The sequence below is a fragment of the Petaurus breviceps genome, unplaced genomic scaffold (assembly GCF_028583685.1).
Source record: "Petaurus breviceps papuanus isolate PSGF00001 unplaced genomic scaffold, PetGlider_PUasm1.0 90444, whole genome shotgun sequence".
NCBI lineage: Eukaryota > Metazoa > Chordata > Mammalia > Diprotodontia > Petauridae > Petaurus > Petaurus breviceps.
Genome location: NW_027187256.1, coordinates 3,657,340 through 3,670,749, shown reverse-complemented (window position 1 = coordinate 3,670,749; position 13,410 = coordinate 3,657,340).

Genomic DNA, 13,410 nt, shown 5'->3' with positions numbered 1-13,410 from the left:
AAATCCGGCCTTATATACTTAACACTTACTAGCCCTGTGACCTTGGACAAGTCACTTAAACCCAATTGCCCACCCCAAAGAAAAAGAAAAAAAGAAACTACTAATTACAAGTAGAGCCTCTTTCACCTTCATTTCCTTTCTTCCATGCCCTGAGAGGACACTCGTTCTTTCATTCTAATGTGGCTCATTTCTCTTGAACCTGCTTCTACACAGGCAGGTTAGGGTTTCCCAAAAGGCAAGGCAGCTGCAGCTACTTGTTTTTCCAGGGGTCATGAGAATAAACCTTGTAGGATACATAGTAACACTGTAGCTCATGAACCCCTACAGAAGTATTTTCCATTCACAAATAGTTGACTTTAATAAAAACATTTATCAAAATGCAATGCAAACAGATTATTTTCATAACATTCCAACCATGAACTTGGATCACACTAGCCCAACAAAACACACATAACCTTACCTCACCCTATATTTTTTGTATTATTACATTTTACTCCCCCCCCACATATTGTATAATCCAGCAATACAAAAGAGTTTCCTTGCGCTTTCTTGCATTTGACACTCTATGTCTTTACTCTGTGCCCTTTAATTGACTGTCCTCCATTCCTGGGATGCTTTTCCACTTGACCTTCACCTATCGATTTCTCTGGCTTCCTTCAAGAATCAGCTTATATCCATCCATCCTAACATCTTCGGGAGGCCTTTCCTGGTCCACCCTACCACCAATGACTTCCATCTGAGATTGATTGCTATCTTCTATTTAGATTTTATACAAACATAGTTTACATATGGTCTCTTCCATTTGATTGTGAGCTCCCTGAGGACAAGCACCATGATTTTGTCTTTTTCTGTATCCTCAATGCTTCAGACAGTGCCCAAAACTTAAGTGCTCAATAAACTCTTGTTGTCGTGGGGAAAATAGGCACATGCTTGAAGTCTCAGGGTAATAAGGCACACATATAGAGGAATATATATAACCAATGGAACTCACAGGTCTTCAACTAAAAACTTTCCATTCTTCTGTCCCTGAAACTATCCATTAAGGTTCTCTCATGAGTACAGCTTCTTAATGAGCAAATGATTTCATTTCTAAACTGAACTTCTATTCTGTGCTAGATTTAAAACAATGCACAACATCATGCATGGTGTGTGAGATTAATACCTCACTGTGTACTGTGTCACAAACGGACAAGCTGATCCACTAGTGCTTATACTGTAGTAGGCTTAGTTGGTACTTTCAGATTAAATGATATTATATTCTTTTAGGCAGGCACTTATCTTGAGTTCAATGTAAGTTACTCCAGTACTACTCCTTTGTAGAATTCTTCTTCACCATGTCTTAGCCACAGTAGGTGGACATGCAGAGAATGCCCTCTCTTTTTCTCAGCAATAGAGAGCAATGGAGAGCAAAACAGATTGTCTCCACAGCTTCTTCTCAGCCATAGGTAGTAGTAGAGAGAGAAGTTCAGTCTCTCTCTGGCCAAAACGATCTGCTTTGAAACAGGAAAGAAAACTACAATGTTTTTGTTATTGGTTTTTTTTTACATAGCTCTGAAATCTCTTCTTTTTAATCTTTTTGGTTTATCGGTTAGGTCCTCTTTTACAAAGAGGTCACAATTAAATTTTCAGTTCTTCTAAGGCATTATGATACAAGAATAGGTGTTTACTCCTCTGCTGGCCTGTGCTCTGATCTGTGAGTGGCCTCAAGAACTCTTTTCTGCCTTGGAACTATGAGGAAGATTCCCTCTCCACAGCCACCACAGGTCTATCATCCCAGCACTCCTCCTCACCCAGGACCACCACCCAGTACTGTGGCCCAGATCCAAGCAGGGCAAAGCAAGAAAAGCCTGACTCAGCATCAGCAGAGATCCTTGCAATCCAACCCTGATCAGCTGTTTGACCTCCCCACTTTCTATGGGCCTGGAGCTCCAGAAGCAGCCACTGCTGCTGCCACCACTGTTGCTGATACCATGACCTCCACTGTCCTGAAACTGGGGCCAGACCTCCCTTTTCTCTCACCCAGGTCTTACAGAGTTTTCTCAATGAACTATGTTGTCCTTATTGTTTGTGGGTTAAGAAGTCTGGAAATTGCCACAGTTGCCAGTAATTGAGTGCCTTGTTACAGCCCCATCTGTGCTAGCACGGGAAGTGCTAGACTAAGTTTTGCTCCCAGTCAAGTGCAATAGACCCTTCCTTTCAACTTTCCAGATTGTCTTGGGCTGGAGATTTGTTTCATTCTATCATTTTGTGGGTTATGTAGCTCTAGAATTTGGTTAGAGTCATTTTTACACATATTTAGAGGGCTTTGGGGGAGAGCTCAAGTAAGTCCCAGCTTTTACTCTGCCATCTTGGCTATAGGTGTCTATAAGTATCTCTGAAAACCTTGCACAAAACCCCTGAAGCTTGGGACAGAGCATTCTCCACCCTGGAAGCAAAGTCCTACCTTGACAAAGAGTTCAGAAGTCAATTAATTGGCTGGAAAAATGGGCAAAAGCATTAAAAATCAGACTATAGAATCTTACTTTGGTGACAAAGAAGATCAAACTATACAACCAGAAGAAGACAAAAAAGTGATAGCTCCAGTATTCAAAGCCTCCAAGAAAAATATGAATTGGTCACAGGCCATGGAAGAGCTCAAAAAAGGATTTTGAAAATCAAGTAAGAGAAATAGAGGAAAAATTGTGAAGAGAAATGAGAATAATGTAAAAATATCATGAAAAATGAGTCAACGGCTTGCTAAAGGTTACCCCCCCTCCAAATACTGAAGAAAATAGGGACATAAAAAATAAACTAACCTAAATGGCAAGAAGAGGTCCAAAAGACAATGAAAAGAAGTATGACAAAAAGCAAAATTGATCAAATAAAAAAGGAAATCCAAAAGCTTACTGAAGAAAATAATTCCTTAAATATTAGAATGGAAGAAATGGAATCTAATGACTTTATGAGAAATCAAGATATTATAAAACAGAACCAAAAGAATGAAAAAATAGAAGACAATGTGAAATATCTCATTGAAAAAGCAACTGACCTGGAAAATAGATCCAGGAGAGATAATTTAAAAATTATTGGACTACCTGAAAGCAACGATAAAAAACAAAACAAAACAAAAAAAACAACCTAGACATCATATTTCATGAAATTATCAAGGAAAACTGCCCTGATATTCTAGAACCAGAAGAAAATAGAAATTGAAAGGATCCACCGATTGCTTCTTGAAAAAGATCCCAAAAGGTAAACTCCTAGGAATATTGTAGTCAAATTCCAGAGTTGCAAGGTTAAGGATAAAATATTGCAAGCATCCAGAAAGAAACAATTGAAGTATTGTGGAAGAGCACAATCAGAATGACATAAGATCTAGCAGCTTCCACATTAAGGATAGAAGGGCTTGGAATATGATATTCTGGAGGTCAAAGGAGCTAGGTTTAAAACCAAGAATCACCTACCCAACAAAACTGAGCATAATACTTGAGGGGGGAAATTAATATTCAGTGAAATAGAGGACTTTCAAGCATTGTTGACTAGAAGACCAAAGATGAATAGAACATTTGACTTTCAAATATGAGAATCAAGAGAAGCATGAAAAGGTAAACAGGAAAAAAAATCATAAGGGACCTATTAAAGTTGAATTTTTTGCATTCTTATATGGAAAGATGATATTTGTAACTCATGAGACCTTCCTCAGTATTCGGGTAGTTGAAGGTAGTATATATACATACTGTCCAGGTCCAGGGTAAGTTGAATATGAAGGAATGATATCTAAAAAATAAAATTAAGGGGTGAGAGAGGAATATATTGAGAGAAGGAGAAAGGGAGAGATAAAATGGGACAAATTATCTCACATAAAAGAGGCAAGAAAAAGCTGTTACAATGGAGGGGACAGGGGAGAGGTGAAAGGGAATGAGTAAAGCTTACTTTCATTAGATTTGACTTAAGGAAGGAATAACATACACATTCAATTGGATGTATTACCCTACAGAAAAGTAGGGGGGAAGGGGATAAGATGGGGGTGTGATAGAAAGGAGGGCAGATTGGGGGAGGGGGCAGTCAAAAGCAAACACTTTTGAAAAAGGACAGGGTCAAAGGAGAAAATAGAATAAATGGGGGAGGGCAGGATAGAATGGAGGGAAATATAGTTAGTCTTTCACAACATAGCTATTATGGAAGTATTTTGCCTAACTACACATGTATAACCTGTATTGAATTGTTTGCCTTCTCAATAAGGTTGGGTAGGGAAGGAAGAAGGGAGAGAATTTGAAACTCAAAAGTTTTAAAAACAAATGTTACAAATAGTTTTTACATGCAACTGAGAAATAAGATTTACAGGTAATAGGGTATAGAGATCTATCTTGCCATACAAGAAAGAAAGGATGAAGGGGATAAGGAGAGTGATAGAAAGGAGGGCAGACTGGGGGAAGGCGTAATCAGAATGCATGCCATCTTGGGGTTGGGGGAGGGGAGAGATGGGGAGAGAATTGGGAACTCAAAATCTTGTGAAATGAATGTTGAAAACTAAAAATAAATAAATTAACTTAAGCACCAAAAAAAGTGGTAACCTTATCTTCAGTTTGTAACCAAATTCTCATCTTCTGTCACTTTGTCATTATCAGACAATATACATTCATCTACTAATCATAAAACACTTCTGCTATCCATGTTTCCTCTGTTCATTTCAAAGCTCTCCAATTTTTATATGTAAATGAATCACTGAAACACACAAAAAAACTATTTCCTATTTTAATTCCAAAGTTCTATGACTTATCATATACAAATGAGTAACTGCTGACTCAGAACTGCTTGCTCAGAATCCTGAAGTTGGTTTTTGCCTTAAATAAGGGAACTTTCAAGAATCACCAAGGATCACCACCACGACCTCCCATTACAAACCAAAGTTATCTGAGAAAATATATCATAATATTGTGTAATCAGCTGAGAAAAATTGAAGAAATCAGCCTACTTTTTAGGCTATTTGTACATCATTCCCAAAATGGAAAAATTAGAAGAAAGTGTAAAACATCTCACTGGAAAAACAATTGACCTGGAGAACATATCCAGGAGAGATAACCTAAGAATTATTGGTCTACCGGAAAGCCATGATGAAAAAAGCAGCCTGGACAACATCCTCCAAGAGATTGTTAAAGAAAACTGTCCTGAAGTCCTAGAATCAGAAGGTAAAATAGTTATCAAAAGAATTCACCAGACTCTTCCTGAAAGAGATCCCAAATTGAAAACTCAAAGAAATATAGTAGCCAAATTCCAGAATTACAAGGTTAAGAAGAAAATATTGCAAGCAGCCAAAAAGAAACAATTCAAATATTGTGGAACTACAGGCAGGATTACACAGGACCAGGCAGCTTCTACATTAGAAGACTGGAGGGATAGGAATTTTATATTTCTTAAGGCAAAAGAGCCAGGACTGCAACCAAGAATCAACTACCCAGCAAAATTGAGCATAATCTTTCAGGCAAGGAGATGGTCATTTAATGAAATAAGGGACTTCCAGATTGTCCTGATGAAAAAGCCAGAGCTCAATGGAAAATTTGATCTGCAATTACAAGATTCAAGGAAGACATAAAAAGGTAAACAAGTGAAACACACACTCACACACACATGCACACACACGCATTCATGCACACATGCACACAACTTGGGATGCAATAAGAGCAAACTGTTTACATCCCTATATGAGAAGCTGATACCTGTCAATACTGAAATTTATATGACTATCAAGACCTTTAAAAGGGAAATACATAGATAGAGGGTGTGGGTATAAATGAACAAATCTGATGATTAAAAAAAAAAACCTTATTAAGGGTTCAAAGGGACTGTAATGAGATAAAAGGAAGGGATGAGGCAGAAAAAGGTAAATTATGCCACACAAAGCGGCATAAAAATGTACTATAGTAGAGGAGAAGGAGAGAGGGAGATGAACATCATATGAATATTATTTTCATTGGTTCTGGTTCAAAGAGGGATCAACATAATTAATTAAGTTTAAGATTCTAACATGAAAAGACATAAAACCTCAGTATAATAGAGGGAAAGGAGGGAAGGAGAAGAGCATTGTATGAAAATTACTCTCATTGGTTTGGGGTCAAAGAGGGAAAAACACTCTGATAAGTATAAAAATCCATTGTGCCCCATAGGCAGTAGGAGAGGTAAGGGGGGATAAGAAGGGGTGTGGTTAGAAGCAAGGAAATAGTGGTAAGGGGAAAGGGTAGGTAAAGAAGGAGGTGTCACAGGGAGGGAATACTGAGGGAAGCAGTGGTCAAAAGGAAAATCCTTAAGGAGGGGAAGGGAAAAGGAAGAAACAAAAACATAAACAGGAGAGGGAATAGGAAGGAGGGAAAGAGACAGATAGTAATCATTACTATGAATGGGATGAACTCTCCCATAAAACAGAGGCAGATAGAAGAATGGATTAAAAACCATAATCCTACAAAATGCTGTCTACAAGAAACACATCTGAAACAAGGGGATACACATAGGGTAAAGGTAAAAGGCTGGAGAAGAATATATTATGCTTCAGCTAAAGTAAAAAAGAAGCAGGGGGTAAAAATCCTTATCTCAGATAAAGCAAAAGCAAAAATTGATCTAATTGAAAGAGATAAGGAGGGAAACTATATGCTGCTAAAAGGCACCATCAAGAATGAAGCAATATCGGGGTGACCAGGTGGCTCAGCAAGTAAGAACATCAGCCCCAGCGTCAGGATGACTTGGAGATCGAATCCGGGCTCAAATACTTAGCACCACACCCAGAAATAACTGGCTGTGTAACCTTGAGCAAGTTACTTAACCCCGATTGCTATAAAAAAAATGAAGCAATATCATTACTTAACATATATACACCAAGTGGTACAGAGTCCAAATTCCTAGAGGAGAAGTTAAGGGAATGAGAGGAAGAAATATATAGCAAAACTATACCAGTGGGGGACCTTAATCTCCCCCTCTCTGAACTTGATAAATCTAACCTCAAAATAAACAAGAAAGAAGTTAAGGAGGCAATTAGAATTTTGGAGAGGCTATATATGATAGATCTCTGGAAAAAACTGAATGGGGATAAAAGGGATTATACATTCTTCTCAGTGGTACACGACCCATACACAAAAATCGACTATCTACTAGGGTATAAAAATACCTCACAATTCAGTGCAAAAAGACAGAAATATTAAATGCATCAGTCTCAGATCATGATGCAATAAAAATCATATGCAACAAAGGGCCATGGAAAGATAGACTAAAAATTTATTGGAAGCTAAGCAATTTAATCCTAAAGAACGGGTGGGTCAAACAAGAAATTATAGAAACAATCAATAACTTCATTCAAGAGAATGACAATAATGAGACAATATACCAAAACTTGTGGGATGCAGCAAAGGCATTTCTTAGGGGACGTTTTATAGCCCTGAGTGCATATATGAATAAATTAGAGAAAATGGAGGTCAATGAATTAGGCATGCAATTGAAAAAAAAAACTAGAAAAAGAATAAATTCAAAATCCCCAATTTTAAACTAAATTAGAAATAATGAAAACAAAAGGAGAGATTAATAAAATGGAAATTAAGACAACTATTGAATTAATAAAAAACAAAGTTTTTGTATGAAGAAAACAATAAAATTGATAGGCCCTTAGTCAATATGATAAAAAAAAAGAAAGAAGAAAGACAAATTATGAGTATCAAAAATGAAAAGGATGAGCCTACCTCCAATGAAGAGGAAACTAAATCAATAATTAGAAATTATTTTGCCAAATTGAATGCACATAAATTTCACAATCTTGGTGAAATGGATGAATATTTTAAAAAATATATTTGCCCAGATTAACTGAAGAGCAAGTAAATTACTTAAATGACCCCATCTCAGAAAAAGAAATCAAACAAGCCATCATCGAACTCACTAGGAAAAAATATCCAGGGCCAGATGGATTCACTAGTGAATTCTACCAAATATTTAAAGAACAATTGATTCCAATACTCTACAAACTATTTGAGAAAATCAGTGAAGAAGAAGACCTGCCAAATTCTTTTTATGACATAAATATAGTACTGATACCTAAATCAGGAACAGATAAAACAGAGAAAGAAAAGTATAGACCAATTTTCTTCATGAATTTACATGCAAAAATTTTAAATAAAATTCTTACAGAAAGACTACAGGAATTTATCACAAGAATAATACACTTTGATCAGGTAGGATTTATTCCAGGAATGCAAGGATGGTTTAATATTAGAAAAACCATCAGTATAATGGATCATATCAAAATAAAACTAACACAAAACACATGATTATCTCAATAGATGCAGAAAAGGCTTTTGATAAAATACAACATCCATTCCTATTAAAAACACTAGAAAGTATAGGAATCAATGGAGTTCCTTAAAATAATAGGTAGCATCTTTTTAAAGCCATCAGCAAGTATTATATGTAATGGGAATAAGCTAGAAGCATTTCCAATAAGATCAGGGGTGAAGCAAGGGTGTTCACTATCAAATCTATTATTCATTCTGGTACTAGAAATGCTAGCAGTAGCAATGCGAGAAGACAAAGAAATCAAAAGAATCAAATTAGTCAAAGAAGAGACCAAACTCACTGTTTGCAGATGATATGATGATATACTTACAGAATTCTAGAGAATCAAGTAAAAAACTACTTGAGGCAATAAATAAATTAGGCAAAGTTGCACGATATGAAATAAACCCACTAAATCCTCGGCATTCCTGCATATTTCTAATGAAATCCAACAGCAAGAGATAGAAAGAGAAATACCATTCAAAGTTATTGTAGACATTATAAAATATTTGGGAATCTACCCAGGACACCTATATGAATACAACTGCAAAACACTTTTCACACAAAGTCAGATCTAACTAATTGGAAAAACATCAATTGCTCTTGTTTGGGTTGAGCTAATATAATAAAAATGACAATTTTTCCTAAATTAAATTACATATTTACTGCCAGACCAATCATGTTACCAAAAAATTATTTCATAGAGATAGAAAAAATACTAACAAGATCCATTTGGTAGAACAAAAGGTCCAGAATATCAAGGAAATTATTGAAAAGAAATGCTAGGGAAGGTGGCCTAGCCATACCAGATTTTAGTTTTTATTATGAAGCAGCAGTCATCAAAACTACTTGATACTGGCTGAGGAATAGACTAGTGGATCAATGGAATAGATTGTGTACACGAGACTTGGCAGTCAATGACTATACTAATCTACTGTTTGATAAACCCAAAGATTCCAGTTTTGGGGATAAGAACTCACTATTTGACAAAACTGCTGGGAAAACTAGAAAACAGCATGGCAGAAACTGGGCATAGACCATTATGTAACACTGTATACAAAAATCATATCTAAATGGGTGCATAATCTAGGTATAAAGGCTGATACTGTAAGGATTCTGAGAAAGCAAGGAATAGTTAACCTGTCAGATTTATGGAGAAGGGAAGAATTTATGACCAAACAAGAATTAGAGAGCATTATAAAATGCAAAATGCATAATTTTGACTACATGAAATTGAAAAGCTTCTGTGCAAACAAAGGCAATGTAACCAAGATTAAGAGGGAAGTCACTGCCTCTGGAGCCAAGAGCAGAAGTCAGGGGAATCCGCCTCTGACATTCAGTCATTGAACGGAGGAGACAGACGGGGGTGGGGCCGGAGTCAAGGTGCTTGCCCACTCCTGCAGAGGTTGGACTCTTCCTCCTCCTAGACCCCTTTAAAGGCTCCATTCCTCCATGTGTCATCTGGGTCACACTTTTCCCTGTACCTGGAATGCCCTTTAATATTCAGGTCACCTATCCATTTTGAAATTATGATGCAATAAGGTGTAGGATATTAGTCACTTTCGTCCACCCTCCTTTCAGCAGCCAAACTGATTTTCCTAAAGCAAACTCTCCTACCTTAATCACCCTAGCTACACTGTAAACATCAAGGGGTTTCTATCCTGTCGGCCTTGGGGTGTAGGGTGTGTTCAGGGAAGACTAGTACCTCTGGTGTGAGGATTGTTAAGCCCTTTTCAGGGCTGCTTTACACCTCTGGTGTCCACCTGATCCCTCAACCTCACACCTATGTCTCCAAGAAGTAGCATGCACCACAGGAGCCACATGCATTTTGGCAGATGGGCTAACCCAGGTTGGGGGGAACCGAAGACCCATCAGTGAGCAAGGGAGGGTGTCTACCGCAAGCATGTGAAGACTTGGCAGATGAGAACAATTTGTTCCAACAGCCATAAAGGCAGCTGAAGCAGGCTCTGTGGAGTGTATAGAGCAGGGGTGGGAAACCTGCAGCCCTAAGGCCACATGGCCTTCTAGGTCCTTAAGTGAGGCCTTTTGACTAAATCCAAATTTTACAGAACAGATCATTTTATTTTTATTAATGCTTTTTTTCATCTTTTATATTTTTATTTTTAAAAGAAACATTTAAATTACCAAAGATTGCAATGTATCAACAAAATAATCCTCTTAGATTGATCAGAATATTTAGAACAATAGTAAACCATAAGGGCTAAATTGCTGCCTGCTATGCTCATGGCTTCTCCACCTGACTGGTGCCACTGCTGCTCAAGGCTGGTTGGTGAGAGTTGATGGGAATCGAGTAAGCCAGTCTGTTATAAGCTTTTGACAGTGGTGCAATGTGTTTCTATTTGAAGTGGCATTTGGGAATAGTTGCATAGCTTGACAGTATTTTTTAATTCTGTCTCCTTAACAGCCCATCATATTGAAGAAGACAAAGAGAACAGTGAAGGAATAAAACATTTTTTTTTATACTGAGGACTGGGAATTGTAATATTGTCTTGTTTTCACTAAAGATAAGATGATTTGCTTGCTTTGTGATACTGCAATATTAACATTAAAGAAATTCAATGCTCACCAGATTTATAACACTCATGAGGACCACAAACATTTTAAATTAGAGGGAGAAGCATGAGAGGTTGTATTGCAGAAATTAAAAAATGGAAAGCAAAAGTAAAGACAATTCTTTCAAGGAGCAATAAGACCTGGAAATAATGCCACTGAAGCAAACTTATAAAGTACCTGATATACTCAGGATAAAAGGGAAGCTGTTCAGTAATGTAGAAATTGTGAAAGAATGCATGGTCAAAGTGGTAGGATGCTTAGACCATGATAACATTTCAAAGTACAAGCAGCTGCATCTTTCAAAGAGAACCATAACTGATTGTCGGCATGAATTAGCCTTCAGAAAAATAGAACTTCATGCAACACTTCAAAAGGAAAAAATATATATATTATTCAGTCACTTTGTGTGAATCAGTTGGTACTACTGACTAGCCAGGTTTTATACTTCATTGGGGTCATAATAGAAGATTTTCTTTGCTAAGAAGTTACTCACTTTGGGCACTGTTGCAAACAGAACATGGGGAATAGATAACTTCAGCAGCTTTGAAGATGAATGTTGTGAAGTTGGACTAAATTTGGTAGATTTAGTGAGTGAGTACAGATGATGCACTGTCCAGAAAACATGAAGGGTTTATTGCACAGATAAAAAAAAAGTATTAACAGATCCAGATGTTCTCATTTCTTTTCATTGTGTTGCATCATCAAAATCTCTGTGCTTAAGCTACTATTTTAAGTGACACTTTGCAACAAGTTATAAGTATTGTTAAAACATATTCATGCAAATTCCCACACAGCATTATCAGTCTTGTAACATGCTATAAAGTTGAATGATGAGGTATTCGTTATGGATTTCACGTATCATTCTAAAGTGTGTTGGCTATCACAGGATAGGAGATAGCCAAAATTTTATCTCTGCCAAAATAGAGAGTTAAATTTTATGAAGAACAGAATCAGCAATATGCATTATTGAAAGAAGATTTCTATACAAATGTTGCATTTCTGTGTGACATCGTATCAAATCAAAATGACTTGAATATTTCTTTGCAAGGAAAAACTGTCTTTATATGATATATGGCAAAAAATCATTTCAAAGAAGCTACATTTTTCAAAATACTGTTTCTTCAAAAGGAAATTTCAGATGAACATTTTCTGCAGTTAGAAAAAGTCACTGATGAGCAGGATAATATATGAAGATCATTTGAAGAATACACAGCTGTTATAGACCTATTAATTGGAGAATACAATGAAAGGTTCACTAAATTTGAGACTCATAATATCATACTCAAGGTAGCACCTAGTTGATACTACCAAGGCACCTAAAGAACTACAGATGGAATTGATTGAACTTCCAGCAGATGAAATTTTAAAATCATTTTCTTCTGCTAAGAAAGATCCAATTGTAATATGGAAAAAAAATATAGTAAATACCCACGCCTTCGGCAACATGCCCAAAAAATGATTTCTTGTTTTTCAACCATTTATTGCTGAGAATCTACACTCTCCTACCTAACCCAAATCAAGACACTCTTAGGGTCACAAATGACTGATATTGGGGACAGCTAGGTGGCAGAGTGAACAGTCCTGGAGTTAGGAGGACCTGAGTTCAAATCTGGCCTCAGCCATTTAACACTTACTAGCTGTGTGACCTTGAGCAAGTCACTTAACCCCAATTGCCCTACATTCCCCCCTCCAAAAAGCAAAAAGCAAAACAAAACAAAACAAACAACTCAAACCAAACAAAATCAAAAACCACAAATGGTTGATACCCATCTAGAGGATCAACTTAAACTGTGGACCTCCATACTACAACCAAATATCCAAATGCTTTCCAAGATAAAGGAGACACAAATATATCATTAAAAGTCTAATTAACTTTAAAATTAACAAATAGTTTTATTTTTTAATTATTAAGTATACAGTAGTTAGATTTATTTTAAAGTACATTTTCAAGTACATATAATTAAAGTTTCTTTAATGCAGCTTTATTTGATTACAGCTAAATATCAATGCAGCCTACAAAATGAAAAGATTTCCTACCCCTGGGTTGGGGACTTTCCTTGAGGAGGATGGGAAGACAATAATTGGCAACAGAGAAAATGCAGAGTTAGTAAATTTTTATTGTGTTTTCTTCTCAAGTCACATATGCAATCAATTGCCAAATCTTAATGTTTCTACCTCCACAGCAGCTCTCACATCTACTTCCTGTTCTGTATTGCTACAACCCCCACCTAATTCAGTCTGTCATATCTTCCTACTCACCTGGGTAGTCAATAGCCTCCTCATTTATTTCTACACTTCAGGTTCCTTATTTCTCCAATCTATGCTCTTCATTGCTGCTCCAGTGATATTCCTAAAACAGGTCTGTATGTGTCACTATTCAAAAACTACATTGGCTCCCTATTGTCTGTAGGATGAAATTCGAGTACCTATGTTTGGCACTTAAAGCCCTTTACAGTCTGGTCCTACTGAGGAAAAAAAAATAGTAATATTGCATATTTATACCCAAGTCTTACAGAAATAATTTTATTTAAATTATCATTATTTAATATC